At 44.6% G+C, this 15902-nt stretch overlaps 1 protein-coding gene and 2 pseudogenes across 1 annotated transcript in view; 1 reads left to right on the top strand and 2 right to left on the bottom strand.

The window, feature by feature from the left end:
* Window positions 1-15902, bottom strand: part of CHI3L2 (chitinase 3 like 2) — a 271894-nt gene that overhangs the window by 219711 nt on the left and 36281 nt on the right. The window lies entirely within an intron of this gene.
* Window positions 1-15902, bottom strand: part of LOC129540406 (acidic mammalian chitinase-like) — a 29567-nt pseudogene that overhangs the window by 6934 nt on the left and 6731 nt on the right.
* Window positions 8274-9406, top strand: LOC148778085 (eukaryotic translation initiation factor 1 pseudogene; annotated as a pseudogene).

Below are 15902 nucleotides of genomic sequence, written 5' to 3'. Positions count from 1 at the left end.
TGCCTCCCAAAAATAATTTTTAATGTTGAACTTTTAAACTGAATTTATAATAGCATTTACAACAATGTCAGATGTTTCACCTTGGACGAAAAGAACCACAGAAAGCTTTACTTTCATGAACTAGGTGAAAAAATTCAACTATTATTAGAATTAACTTATCTGATTTTCTATATAATGCATCAGATTACATCAATATAAATTTGGTACTGTGTAAAAGCTTATTAAGTTATTCTGCAAACAGAGTTTCACTTTTATAATTGTGTGCACACATACATACACAGTAGAAAAAGAGAAAAATTAATTTGGTACTTCTGTTCTTATAGGAAAAATGTTCTTATATTTACCTAAATTGACATTTTATGCTTCACCAAGTGATATAAAATACCTTTAGAGAACTACCTCTGTTAAGTAGTCAAATTTAAGTAAAATCCTCTTAAACTAATTAGTAATTTAGAAATAGATGGTGATACTTATTCAGCAGATTTGTGTCCTCTGATTTTCATACAACACTCAACAACCCTCTGGTAGACAGTTAAAGTCAACTAACATCTTACACAAGTTATACATTCATCTCAATTTTCTTGGAATATGGTAATTCAGTACTTAATTTTTCATTATATAGTCGCTTTAATTTTATATAGCTTATTGCTAACAAAAGCAGTTACTTGAAAAATATAAAATGTTGTCAGAGAATAAAATAAGTGGTTATAGATTTATGCCACACAACAAATGACAAACCCTGTAGCAAGAACATTCAGATTACTCTCTACAAGTTCAATGGTATGACTGCTTGATTTCTCTTTACCTGCTCATATTCCACATAATTCTAACCTGTATTTTCCCAGATTTCCCACTGATCCCATGTTGGCGACCTGATGATTTTGTGCATCTTTCAGGCCATGGTTCAAGGCACAGCACAGCTCCTTGGTGGCCCACCAAGGAGAAGCAGTATCAAGACCTCCCCCTCTAACTGGGCAGACCAGAGGAAATAGCTGTCCCTAATCACTTCCATCCAAGCGCATGTTCGTCAGTGAGCATCTGCAAGTGGTCATTCTAAGAGGCTATAATTTAAGCTTTGTCAGAAAAGAACAGGGCTTCCCTGGTGGCTCAGATGGTAAAGAATCCACCTGCAATGTGGGAGACCTGGGTTCAATCCCTGGGTTGGGAAGATCCCCTGGAAGAAGGTGTGGCAACCCATTCCAGTAATTTTGCCTGGAGAATCCCCATGGACAGAGGAGCCTGAGAGGCTACTGTCTATGGGCTTGCAAAGAGTCAGACACAACAGAGCGACTAAGCACAGCATCACCCAGAAAAGAACTAGGAAAAGAGAGATGAGTTATCAAAAATGAACATTTAGATTTAACCATGTGTTTTAAAGTAAGAACACCATGTACAGACCATGGCAGAAATTCAGTCAGTTCAGTTCAGTTCAGTCGCTCAGTCGTGTCTGACTCTTTGCGACCACAGGAATCACAGCACGCCAGGCCTCCCTGTCCATCACCAACTCCCGGAGTTCACTCAAACTCATGTCCATCGAGTCAGTGATGCCATCCAGCCATCTCATTCTCTGTCGTCCCCATCTCCTCCCACCCACAATCCCTCGCAGCATCAGACTCTTTTCCAGTGAGTCAACTCGTCGCATGAGGTGGCCAAAATATTGGAGTTTCAGCTTTAGCATCAGTCCTTCCAATGAACACCCAGGATTGATCTCCTTTAGAATGGACTGGTTGGATCTCCTTGCAATCCAAGGGGCTCTCAAGAGTCTTCTCCAACACCACAGTTCAAAAGCATCAATTCTTCAGTGATCAGCTTTCTTCACAGTCCAACTCTCACATCCATACATGACCATGGGAAAAACCATAGCCTTGTAGTATAAAGTGGAGGTATGTCAAATCCATTCCTGATAACTGCTATGGCTAGTTAAAAAAAAAAAAATAAGTAAAATTTTAAAACCAGTAAAACTTATTAAATCAACAGGAGGCAAGGACAATATTTAACAACTAGCACTATCCCAGACAAACTGAGATGGATAGAAACTCTGCTCATATTCAGCTGATGAGATGGGAAGGAAAGAAATTAACTTCCAGGGGTTCTGCTTGTTGTTTACACTGGTTTTGTCCAAAGAGTACAATGCCCAGAACCACCCTTCCCTGACCCCAAAAATGAGCTGGTTGGTGTGGAAGCTCTTCCTGGCTTGGTGAGCTGCTCTTTTCCTCAGCTCCTTGGAGCAGGGGTCATGCCACCCTGGAGATGTCAGGAGCGAGATCTCCCATCCCTCCTGTAATGTGCATTTTCATTTTCTTTGTGCTTTCCCTTAGGGAATTGAAGGTACATTCAGGTGTGGTATGGCAATGAAGATGATGAGATAATTTTTTTTTAAGTGAGTTAATTTCGAAATCACACAGATGAACTTTATTCCTAGGCTCACAGGTTTGGAAGTGGAGTGTGTGGACTGACCTGTAGTTCACTATCATGCTCTGTCCTCAAACAAGCATGGTTTGCTTGGGTTGTATAGCCCTGGAGTCTGGAGATGAGTAAACCTGGTGAAAGAAGAGTTTCCTGAAGGGGGAGATATAGTAAATTAAGTGTTCTGAGTTCAGCCATTTGGAGGTCCATTTGGAGTATACTTGTGAGAAAGAATATGGATCTGTTCTTTCTTTCCTCCTAGACCTTCCCATTTCCACTCCCCTTCTGCCTCAGGAGGAGCCCAGAGCTCCAGAACTTCCCACAGAGATGCTCAGAGAGGTCCCAGTCACTACCCCTCCTCTCCCAGCCCCAACCTCTCCAGCCATCTAGGGAGAAGGAAGGCAGGACTTCTCTTTTACACTCAGGAGAGTATCATACAGACTTATAAATCAAAGTAGACACTTGGCATTCTGAGGCAAAACTTCCATTTAATCATCATTCTGTTCCTAGAGTCCCTGGTGGACCCCACAAGGGGATAGCTTAAGTCCAGTTACAGCAAGAGCAGCTTGCGTCAAAGACCAGGCCTGCCTGACAAGCCTCCTCATAGGTATGTCCATCCACGCAGTTGTAGAAGGCATGCTTGCTGGTGGGGCTGGGAGAGAGACCGTCAGGCTTTTTGGCACAGAATTCACTATCATCAGCGCCTCCAGTCTTGGGAGCTTCAGTGTTTGTGGAGGAGCCCATAGTAGAGGTGGGCACTCTGCAACCTGAGAGAGTAAGTAAAGGGACCCATAGGTTCTAGAGTGGTCTCCTTTCCCAGCACAAGTGTTGTGTCACTGGGGGTTCCTCATGTTATCTGAACCAGTGATACCCAAGTTCATAGCCCAGCTCTGCCATGAGCTCGGTGACCACAAACAAGCCATTAACTTCTCTGAGCCTCAATTTCCTCCCTTTACTTGTATTAGAGATACTAATCATAGAATTACTCTGTGAAGCATTTTCTAGTGTGTATGGTATATAGAATAGTAAGTGCTGCACAATTATTAGTTTTGTTTTTAGTTTATGTTTAAGGGGAAAATAACGCTTGTTTATCACCTACATCACTTAAATGCTTGCCCAAATACTATTTTCCGTGTGTGCTAAGTTGCTTCAGTCATATCTGACTCTTTTGCTACCCTGTGGACTGTAGTCTGCCTGGCTCCTCTGTTCATGGGGATTCTCCAGGCAAGAACACTGGAGTGGTTTGCCATGCTCTCCTCCAGGGGATCTTCCTGACCCAGGGATCTAATGTGGGTCTCTTATATCTCCTGCATTAGAAGGTAGGTTCTTTACCACTAGCGCCACCTGGGAAGTCCATACCTCCCCACCAAAATCCTACAGAGTGGAGGAATTTTAAAAATCATTTTATTCATGTCAGCTAAGGTGAGAACTGAGATTCAAAACCTGTTCTGTCTTTAGTACAGAGCCTGTGCAATGCCAACTACACTAATATCTGTCTTTTTAAACCACTTTATTAGGTATGACTGACATATAAAAATCTGTTAATGCATACAACTCGATGAGATAGAGATAAGTACACATCATGGTTACCACAATCAATACCTCGCCCTCTTTATTACTAACTTTTGCAATAAGGGCACGTATCATAAGATCTACCCTTTTAGCAAATTGTAAAGCATACAATAAAGCATTGTTAACTATAGTTACTGTGTTCTACAATAGATCTCCAGGATTTATCCATATGTATAACTAAAACATGCACCCTTTGATTAATACCTCCCTAGTTTTTATGTTTAAATAGACTAATTATGCCTGGTCTCCAAGAGCACCTGTGAGGATAACTTGAAATTTGAAAGAACCGGCAGACCTGACATGGTCCATCAGTCAGCACTGGCTGTCCCCATGGTTTCCTGGCCCCTCCCTTCTGCTTTCTGCATGTGCCCTTGTCCTTACGTTAGGGGCAAAATTGTATCCTGAGACCAATCGTAACTCTGCTTCTCAGTTCAGAAAAAGGGCCAGCTGGACCCCTTCAGAGTTCTCTTTTTTCATTCCTTTCCTCATCATCTAACTTTGGCATCCCTTCCTTGGTTTGTCGTCTACTCCACATCGTTCCTAAAGGCTGGAGCTGGACAGGTGAGAACAGAAACAAGGTGTTTGTGGTCCCCTCCCTACCCAGGCTCCCAGATGTTCTCCAGGGGCTCCCAGAACAGCTCTACAAGAAGAACTCTTGGGAACAGTGATGGACCTTTCATGAGGGCAGCCACCCAAGGGCTTCCCCATAGCAGCCATCTGAGTCTTTCTTTCTGAGTCACAAATGCCAGTGCCCATGGACATGCTAGGACAGGTGGAAGACCTGAAGGAGGCTTCCTTTGAGGCCAGGCTGAGGGGACCACTGGATAGTCTTTTATTCCTCCTTAACCATGTCCAGCGGAGAAGACAATGGCAAGCCACTCCAGTACTCTTGCCTAGAAAATCCCATGGATGGAGGAGCCTGGTAGGCTGCAGTCCGTGGGGTCACTAAGGGTCGGACACGACTGAGCGACATCACTTTCACTTTTCACTTTCACACATTGGAGAAGGAAATGGCAACCCACTCCAGTGTTCTTGCCTGGAGAATCCCAGGGACAGGGGAGCCTGGTGGGCTTCCGTCTATGGGGTCACACAGAGTCGGACATGACTGAAGTGACTTAGCAGCTTAGCAGCAGCAACCATGTCCAGTTTGTCATCTTGTGGATGGTAAGAGGTGCATCACTACTCACTGGGAGTGGAGACGCCAAGTGCAGACTTTTGGGCATTCATGAGAGGGTATTTGCCTTGTCCACAGAAAGTGCCTGTGAAATAATCCAAGCCAATGTTCCAAACCATGCCCCACCCCAACCTGTTGTTCAGCAGCCACTCGGTGTGTGGGAGAGAATCAGGGGGACTGTAGAGTGGCCTTTACACAAGTGCAGGGAATGACTCCAGCAGAATGACAGGGAAGGCCATGATCCAGTCATGGGGAGGAGGGAATGGAGAATGGCTTTCCACAGGCACTTTGAAGGACTCATGGACATAGTTGTGGACAAGGAGAGATTTTAGGACTACCAAGTCATGGAGAATGAGTCTCACCCCTGCTCTCTGTATCACCAGCCACCTTCTGAGAAGGCCTGTCTGAGCTGGAGCTTGAGTGGGTTGCAGTGGCAAAAAATACACAGGGCCCTTCACGTGGCAAGTGTCTGGGCAGAGAGACAGAGCTGGTGATTCTGAGGTATAGAGTGAAGGGCTTTGGGGCTGATAAACAGTAACCATTCAGATGTGAGCATGTAAAGGCCAATGAGCAGATGCTGAATGGCCCCATGGATCTCTCATCTCCAGATTTGGGTTCTTCCTGCATGAAGTTACTGTAAGCAGGAGCAGAGGAGAGGAAAGAACTTGGATCTACACCGTGGTCCTGGGGGAGGAAGAGTGTCAGACAGCTGGATCAGGAGCAGAGTTGTAGAGTTGAGGAGGGCAGGGGGTCAAAGGGGAAAATCCAGGAAGGGACATGGGGGCCGGGCATGGGAAGGGGGAGGGGCTGAGGGAAGGGAGGAACCAGTTGCAATTGCTGAGGAGCAGAGTGGCTTTTCCAACTGGCAGTCTCTGCAGCTGGGTCACTGGCTCCCTCGAGACCTCGGGGCCACCTTGGATTTTGCTTTTCCTCTCTTCGGTATTTTCTTGTACTAATTCCAATGTACTTGGAGCAGAGGTTCCCTGACTCTCCCAGGTGTACAGAAGGTAGGGTTTAGAGGGACTTACCTTGATCATGAAGCTCTTGGGGTTGGCATATCCAATCTATTGATTCCCCTGTAGGCATAGGGCACCTCCTGGGGGGCATTCCACACTTCAGTGGCTCCTTTCAGAAGGGAGCAAACCTGGGGCAAGAGGAGGAATCATGGCTCAGATGGACCTGGCTCTGCCTGGCTCATGTCTCCCTCTCCCTCTCTTTCTTTTCTGGAATACACTCCCACCCCACCCCTCTTTACTGGAAATAAGAGCACATGGCTCCCATTTCACCCAGGCTCCTTGCTCTTCCTCCTGTGGGTGGCACAGTGGAAAGGATGTTGTCTGGGAAGATGAGACCCAAATTCCTGCCATTCCTGGGTGTGCCAATACCCATCTGTGCATAAGGAACAGGGTAGTTTCTTTGTGCCTTGTGCCCCAGTTTCCCTTTGAAACTAGCTTGTTTGTTCCTTTATTTGAAAGAATATTTGTCACAGAAGAGCCAACAAGGGGATGCTAATGCATAAAGGTTAGGGTCTGAGATGCTGGAGCTGGACAACCTTAGTTGGAATCTTAGCTCAGCCACTTAATAGTTCTGTGACCTTGAGCAGGTTTCTTAATCCCTCTATGCCTCTCTGTCTTCTGTGTAAGATGATAAAATCCATCTCACCATTGTGAGTGTTAAATAGGATAATATATAAAAATCACTGACAACAGAACTGGCTATCCATTTGGACTTGGTAAATGTTAAACATTACTAGTATTAATCATGCATATTTACTTTAAAAGATTAAAATTTAAGATATTTTATTAATAGTTTACCCTTCCCTCCCCACCACATACACTCAGAGCAGGCAACGTGGAGTACCCTGATTAGAAATCAAAGAATAAATTCTCTCTTTTTGGAAGTATTTTTGACCCTTTAGAACAGAGAGTCAATCTCCTTGGTCCTCCCAGCCCTCTGGGACATTACCTCAAAGTAGGCAAGACTCCCTGCCTCCTGAGTGTAGGCTCTGGCAGCCCCCAGGCCAGAGATGGGAGCATCCAGGCCACGGTTGGCAGGGTTGGTGAGAATGAAGGTACTGGCATAAGCCCCAAAGCCCACCATCAGTTTCTCAGCAGGGAATCTTGGTTTTTCCAGTAGTTCATTGCATAATCCTAGAGGAAAGGTAAGGAAGATGTTTACTAACAAGCAGCTGAGCTTGTGCCCAGAGGCCTGTGGAATAATCAATATTTTCTACCTAGTTTCCCAGCCACTTTAGACATAGCCTGCAGTCAAGACTCTTCCATAACCCAGCCTCACAGAAAGGAAAGGTGTACCCTCCCTTCTGGAACTGGGTGTTATAGGCATCCTCGTTAAAAGGTACATTATGTAGGTAGCAGGGCTCAGTGTCAATTAGGAATGAAATGTTCCATTACTCTTCTTTCCCTCATACTAGACTTGGCATTTGGGATGTAACTGGAGTTCAGTTATGCATCCTCTCATTTCCCCAAATGGCAAAATATGGCATTTCAGAATTGTTTAAGTATAGGGTTTTCCCCTGGGAGATTTTCCCATGCCAATTTTAAAATCTCTGGTTGAATTCTACACTGAAATCACATCTAATCAATTTATACATCTACTAATCTGGTTCCAAATAGGAAAAGGAGTACATCGAGGCCGTATATTGTCACCCTGCTTATTTAATTTATATGCAGAGTACATCATGCGGAACACTGGGCTGGAAAAAGCACAAACTGGCATCAAGATTGCCAGGAGAAATATCAATCACCTCAGATATGCAGATGACACCACCTTTATGGCAGAAAGTGACGAGGAACTAAAAAGCCTCTTGATGAAAGTGAAAGAGGAGAGTGAAGAAGTTGGCTTAAAGATCAACATTCAGAAAACAAAGATCATGGCATCTGGTCCCATCACTTCATGGGAAATAGATGGAGAAACAGTGGAAACAGTGTCAAACTTTATTTTGTGGGGGCTCCAAAATCACTGCAGATGGTGATTGCAGCCATGAAATTAAAAGACGCTTACTCCTTGGAAGGAAAGTTATGACCAACCTAGATAGCATATTAAAAAACAGAGACCCCAGTCACTGAGCCGCCGCCGAGGACTCAGCAGCCTCCCCCTTGAGCCCCCTCGCTTCCCGATGCTCCATCCCCCCTGCCCGCCTTCTCCCACCGCCGCCTTCCGCAGGCCGTTTCCACCGAGGAAAAGGAATCCTATATCGTCCGCTATCCAGAACCTCCACTCTTTCGACCCCTTTGCTGATGCAAGTAAGGGTGATGATCTGCTTCCTGCTGGCACTGAGGATTATATCCATATAAGAATTCAACAGAGAAACAGCAGGAAGACCCTTACTACTGTCCAAGGGATCGCTGATGATTACGATAAAAAGAAACTAGTGATGGCGTTTAAAAAGAAGTTTGCCTGCAATGGTACTGTAATTGAGCATCCAGAATATGGAGAAGTAATTCTGCTACAGGGTGACCAGCGCAAGAACATATGCCAGTTCCTGGTAGAGATTGGACTGGCTAAGGACGACCAGCTGAAGGTTCATGGGTTTTAAGTGCTTTTGGCTCACTGAAGCTTAAGTGAGGATTTCCTTGCAATGAGTAGAATTTCCCTTCTGTCCCTTGTCACAAGTCTAAAAATCTCACAGCTTGTATAATGTAACCATTTGGGGTCTGCTTTTAACTTGGACTAGTGTAACTCCTTCATGCAATAAACTGAAAAGAGCCATGCTGTCTAGTCTTGAAGTCCCTCATTTAAACAGAGGTCAAGCAGTAGGTGCTTGGCAGTGTCCAGCCTGAAACAAAGCAATAGCAGTGATGTTTCAGCCAAGTCCAGAGCCCCGCAATCACAGATGGCTATGTCTGGCCAGAAGCTCCTCCGCAGTCCCTCTGCAAAGTTCCCTGCCCTGAGAAAATGTCACCACCTGAACAGTCCTCGATGAAGCGGAGAGTGGAGGATGGGTGAGGCAGCTGTACTGCTAGAGGGTGCCTTCGGTAGTCAGGGTAGGATCCCCTGATGTCTCCAACGTGACTGGGTGGGCAGAGCTTATAGCAGCCACCCTCCAGTGAGGTGACAGGACATCTGGCTTGCAACCAAGGTCTTCATGACCAGACACGTCCTAGCTAATCGATGTCCAAACTAGAATGTGAGGCCAACCGTCTATCAGTTAAACTTTTGACAAGGGAACAAATTTCAAACCAATGTTATCAATCACGTAGCTGTATAGAACTTGCAACTTACTAGCAACAGCTGCCCAATAACTTGTGAAGTAAACTGTTTTTTTTATTTTTCCCCCCTCTTCAGTTTTAATGTTATGTAATTTATCTAAACCCTTATTTAAATAAAACTTGTTTTCAGAAACAAAAAAAAAGCAGAGACATTACTTTGCCAACAAAAGTCCATCTAGTCAAGGCTATGGTTTTACCCGTGGTCATGTATGGATGTGAGAGTTGGACTATAAAGAAAGCTGAGCGCCGAAGAATTGATGCTTTTGAACTGTGGTGCTGGAGAAGACTCTTGAGAGTCACTTGGACTGCAAGGAGATCCAACCAGTCCATTCTAAAGGAGATCAGTCCTGGGTGTTCATTGGAAGGACTGATGCTAAAGCTGAAGTTCCAATAATTTGGCCACCTCATGTGAAGAGTTGACTCACTGGAAAAGACCCTGATGCTGGGAGGGATTGGAGGCAGGAGAAGGGGACGACAGAGAATGAGATGGCTGGATGGCATCACCGACTCGATGAAGAGTTTGAGTGAACTCCGGGAGTTGGTGATGTATAGGGAGGCCTGGCGTCCTGCAATTCATGAGGTCGCAAAGAGTCGGACATGACTGAGTGACTGAACTGAACTGAACTGAATCATTAAGAAGGTTTATTATATAGGTGCCTATGCCATACAAGTTAGGAAGATCAATCTTATAGAATAGGGAGAAAGTGGATGAAAAGTGAGGAAGATTGAGGGCAAGATAGATCATGAAATGTGTTCCTAACATCAATGAAAATGATAGTTATATTTTTTCCCCAATGTTTGGTATTATCCTAAACCACAATTCTGCTTCCTTTGGTGTAAAAAATAAATGAGTACAATTAATCATAGGCACAAAGAAGTAGGCAACATGAACTGAGTTAAGAAAGCTCAGCATCTTCATCTTGTCCATCAAGCTTCCTCAGCCTTCCTTTTACTTCTTGGCCAGAGATCTCAAGACTTGGTTGAAAATATCCATCAGAGCTGGCTGGCCCAAATCCTCACTTACCACACTAAAGTAATTGTTGTCTCCCTTGTCGCTGGGTCCTGAAAACAAGGGACAGTCCTCTCCTGTGAAACCATCCCAGGAGCCTCTAAGGTCATAGGTCATCACATTGATGAGGTCCATGTACCTAGGGTAGTTGAGAAGAAAAATGACTCAAAGAAAATAATACTCTCCATCCCACTTCCCCTAAAGGTCCTAGTTCCAACTGAATATGGTTTGTAATCATGTCGTGAAGGATTATGCTTTAGTATTCTTTACTCCATTATGTCTCACCTCTATTTGAAAGTTAATATGTAGAAGGCACACAATCTATAACCAATAACTCATTGCACTCAGACCTTCAGGTCTTATAGAAGTTTGAAACTCAACTAACTTTTCCAAGTAGCCTTTTGTCGTTAAGAATTTTGACTGGCTTCCCATGTCTGTCTCAGGCTTTCAGATCATCTTATTCTTTTGGGACAGAGCCCTCTCTCTCCAGGGTATCTGAGCATTAGCCAATCTATGGGGGATGTCTCAGGGTTAATTAGCTCTGAACTTGGGCCCACAGGCCTGGCGGTTATTTACTTTGACATTTCAGGGATCTGGTAGGCAGTCTCAAGGGTACCTTTGCCAGCTGACACAGCAGCAGAAATCAGCAACCTGGGCTTGTTGCTCTGGGTGACGTCATGCTCAAAAGCCTCATACATTTCCTATGAAACAGAGGACACTGGACTGAAGCTGCAAGGACCAAAAAGCATCTTACAAGGTCATGATTCTCATAAGGGAAGCTGAAAAGTATTCAGCTTAGAGTTCTTTGCTTCAGAAAGTATTGTTGGTCTCTGGGAACAATAATGAGTTTTTCTTCAAAAAAAAAAACTTGTATTGAGGGAAAATTGGTGACCTTCTAAGAGTCCTTCTATATAAAAGAGACCTTTTAAATATTAAAACAAACAGGGCTTCCCTGGTGGCTCAAAGGTAAAGAATCCACCTGCCAATGCAGGAGACACAGGCTCAATCCCTGGTCTGGGAAGATTTCACACACCATGAAGCAATTAAACCCATGTACAACAACTGTTGAGCCTGTGCTCTAGAGCCCAGGAACCACAACTGCTGGAGCCCCAGCCCTAGAGCCTGTGCTCAACAACAAGAGAAGCCATCACAATGAGAAGCCCACGCACTGCAACTAGAGAGTAGCTCCTGCTCATTGCAACTAGAGAAAAGCCTGTGCAGCATAAATCAGCAACGTGGGACTGGCTGAGAAGACCCAGCATAACCAATAAATAAATAAAGTTATTAAAAAAATAAATAACTAAAATGAACAAATAATGTCCAGAGCATAAAAACAAAACAAAAATGCTTCTATAGGACAAAAAATGGCTCCTACCTCTACAAACTACATGTAATTAAATGTAGCAATTGGAAAAATCAATCATGAAAGATGAGGAAGAGTATCAAAGCAATCATTGGTGCTCAAACAAGCTGCCCAGGGAAGAAAACACTCTGCCAACAACTTTATGTCTGTTCCTGGTGGCAGAAGTACCCCCTGGAGGCATCTGCCTCCACTTACCAAAGCGAGGGGCTATTGAACATCTCAGTCTGTAACTAGCTCATACACTATATAGTGCCATATACTATACAGTGCCCCTCAGGGAAGGACTTATTTGAGGACTATTTGACTTCCGATAGTGGTGCTTAGAACATGAATGTTTCAGGCTCTTTGGCAGGTTTCTTACTGCAGATAAATTACCTTTCATAGTGTTGCCTTACACTAGTCTCTATAACTTGGCTCTATGAGTTTTCCCTGAAAGCATGATCTGATCCTGCACTAAAGAAATCAGGCTTTGAGCCAGGCAGACTGAGATTCACACTTTCAGCTGTATTCAGAACTCCTCATGCAGAAGTCTTCTCCACCGCCGAGACACTATATTCTTTGGACACAGAGAAGGTAAGTCACCTTCAACAGGACAGTGAAGAGTTGCTTGGTGTCAGCTGGGCTGCCACGGTTGCCAGGATACTCCCAATTAACATCCAGCCCATCAAAGTTGTCCTTCCTCAAAAGCTGTATGGCTGACTGGGTGAAGGTCTGGCAGTTCTCAGCAGTGGCCACCATGTCAGAGAATCTGGAGTCAACAAGTCACTATGATCTTAGTGGCAGTGAGAGGCTTTGACATGGACTTTCTCAAGTGCAGGGTTCTTCCATGGAGAGGACTTAGGACCAGGGGATGGGGGACATGGAACACAGGAAGAAGCAATAGTTATCTAAGCTCTTGGATCCTATTTTGTCACGTAACCTCTTATTTGATTAGAAGCATATTCAATTATTCAGGTGTTCATTTGACATTTGGTATTGCTTTGGTATAGTGATGAATAAAATAGTTTCTGCCCTGGAGGAACTTCTTTGGAGGAAGGTATAGATAAGTAGACAGTCAGTTAAAATACAGCCTGGTAAGAGCTATGATCAAGGAAGGAAAGACTTCAAAGAGAACTCTGATGAGAAGGTTAAGGGATATCTAAACTGATACCTTATATGCAGAGTACATCATGAGGAACGCTGGGCTGGAAGAAGCACAAGCTGGAATCAAGATTGCTGGGAGAAATATCAATAACCTCAGATATGCAGATGACACTACCCTTATGGCAGAAAGTGAAGAGGAACTCAAAAGCCTCTTGATGAAAGTGAAAGAGGAGAGTGAAAAGGTTGGCTTGAAGCTCAACATTCAGAAAACAAAGATCATGGCATCTGGTCCCATCACTTCATGGGAAATAGATGGAAAAACAGTGGAAACAGTGTCAGACTTTGTTTTTTTGGGCTCCAAAATCACTGCAGATGCTGATTGCAGCCATGAAATTAAAAGACGCTTGCTCCTTGGAAGGAAAGTTATGACCAACCTTGATAGTATATTAAAAAGCAGAGACATTACTTTGCCGACCAAGGTCCGTCTAGTCAAGGCAATGGTTTTTCCCGTGGTCATGTATGGATGTGAGAGTTGGACTGTGAAGAAAGCTGATCGCCGAAGAATCGATGCTTTTGAACTGTGGTGTTGGAGAAGACTCTTGAGAGTCCCTTATACTGCAAGGAGATCCAACCAGTCCATTCTAAAGGAGATCAATCCTGGATGTTCATTGGAGGGACTGATGCTAAAGCTGAAACTCCAATACTTTGGCCACCTCATGAGACGAGTTGACTCACTGGAAAAGACTCTGATGCTGGGAAAGGTTGGGGGCGGGAGGAGAAGGGGACGACGGAGAATGAGATGGCTGGATGGCATCACCGACTCTGTGGACATGAGTTTGAGTGTACTCCGGGAGTTGGTGATGGACAGGGAGGCCTGGCGTGCTGTGATTCATGGGGTCGCGGAGAGTCGGACATGACTGAGCGACTGAACTGAACTGAACTGAAACTGATACCTGAAATCTAGAGACAACCCATGTCAGAAAATCTTAGAGCAGTTGAAGTCTGGATGAGACTGAGTAATCTGGGAGTGATTCTGCCTTGAATACAAAGTCTTACCCCTGGGTCTCGAAGTTCCAGCCTCCAACAGATATCAAGGTTTTCAGTTCTGTATTGCTGGAGATAGGAAGATTCCAGTGTAAATGAAATTCCCCAGGGAAAGTGATGTCATCTGCTGACCACCCTCTTATCCCACACCTGAGCAGCCTCAGGTCTGCCCTATTAACAGTCTATGGTCTTGTGCTGGGAGCAAAGCTCTCTGTAAGAGCAAGGTACTCTCTTACTGGGGCTTCCCCAGTGGCTGAGCAGTAAAGAATCTGCCTGCAATGCAGAAGACACAGGAGACGTGGGTTCGAACCCTGGGTTGGGAAGATCCCCTGGAGGAAGGTATGGCTACCCACTCTCACATTCTTGCCTGGAGAATTCCATGGACAGAGGAACCTGGTGAGTTAGAGTCCACAGGATGGCAATGAGTTGGATACAGCTAAAGTGACTTAACAAACATGCACTCTCTTACTTTAGGTACCTCCAGGACACTCATTGAACAGGTTCCTTCCTGTTCCTGGCCCTGAGAGTGGGATGATGGATTCTGCTTTGACAGGAAACTTCAGGGGAAGACAAGTTAGGCCATCCTAGGGAGGACGAAAGAATCAAAAAGCAGTCCCTTAACAAAGATGGCAGGTGGGCAGGAGCTGTCGGGAAACACAAGACCAGTAGCTGGAAATCTGAGTCTTTTAAAGGAAAGAACAAGGAATAGGGGAAGAGGAAGTGTCTCAGTTCAGTTCAGTCGCTCAGTCGTGTCTGACTCTTTGTGACTCCATGAGTCGCAGCACGCCAGTCCTCCCTGTCCATCACCAACTCCCGGAGTTCACTCAAACTCATGTCCATCGAGTCGGTGATGCCATCCAGCCATCTCATTCTCTGTCGTCCCCTTCTCCTCCTGCCCCCAATCCCTCCCAGCATCAGTCTTTTTCAGTGAGTCAGCTCTTTGCGTGAGGTGGCCAAAGTATTGGAGTTTCAGCTTTAGCATCAGTCCTTCCAATGAACACCAAGGACGGATCTCCTTTAGAATGGACTGGTTGGATCTCCTTGCAGTACAAGGGATTCTCAAAAGTCTCCTCCAACACCACAGTTCAAAAGCATCAATTCTTTGGCGCTCAGCTTTCTTCACAGTCCAACTCTCACATCCATACATGACCACGGGAAAAACCATAGCCTTGACTAGAAGGACCTTTGTTGGCAAAGTAATGTCTCTGCTTTTTAATATGCTTTCTAGTTTGGTCATGTTTCCTTCCAAGGAGTAAGCGTCTCTTAATTTCATGGCTGCAATCACCATCTTCAGTGATTTTGGAGCCAAAAAAACTAAAGTCTGACACTGTTTACACTATTTCCCCATCTATTTCCCATGAAGTGATGGAACCAGATGCCATGATCTTAGTTTTCTGAATGTTGAGCTTCAAGCCAACTTTTTCACTCTCCTCTTTCACTTTCATCAAGAGGCTCTTTTTCTTCACTTTCTGCCATAGGGGTGGTGTCATCTGCATATCTGAGGTGATTGATATTTCTCCTGGCAATCTTGATTCCAGCTTGTGTTTCTTCCAGCCCAGTGTTCCTCATAATGTAATCTGCATATAAGTTAAATAAGCAGGGTGACAATATACAGCCTTGATGTACTCCTTTTCTTATTTGGAACCTGTCTGTTGTTCCATGTCCAGTTCTAACTGTTGCTTCCTGACCTGCAAACAGGTTTCACAAGAGGTAAGTCAGGTGGTCTGGTATTCCCATCTGTTTCTGAATTTTCCACATTTTATTAAGATCCACACAAAGGCTTTGGCATAGTCAATAAAGCAGAAATAGATGTTTTTCTGGAACTCTCTTGCTTTCTCCATGATCCAGTGAATGTTGCCAATTTGATCTCCGGTGCCCTGCCTTTTCTAAAACCAGCTTGAACATCTGGAAGTTCACAATTCACGCATTGCTGAAGCCTGACTTGGAGAATTTTGAGCATGACTTTACTAGCGTGTGAGATGAGTGCAATTGTGCGGTAGTTTGAGCATTCTTTGGCATTGC

Source organism: Moschus berezovskii, chromosome 4 (assembly GCF_049115385.1).
Source record: "Moschus berezovskii isolate FMDL1 chromosome 4, NW_MosBer_1.0, whole genome shotgun sequence".
NCBI lineage: Eukaryota > Metazoa > Chordata > Mammalia > Artiodactyla > Moschidae > Moschus > Moschus berezovskii.
The sequence above is the reverse complement of the archived record's forward strand: the minus strand, read 5'-3'. Positions and strand labels throughout refer to the sequence as shown.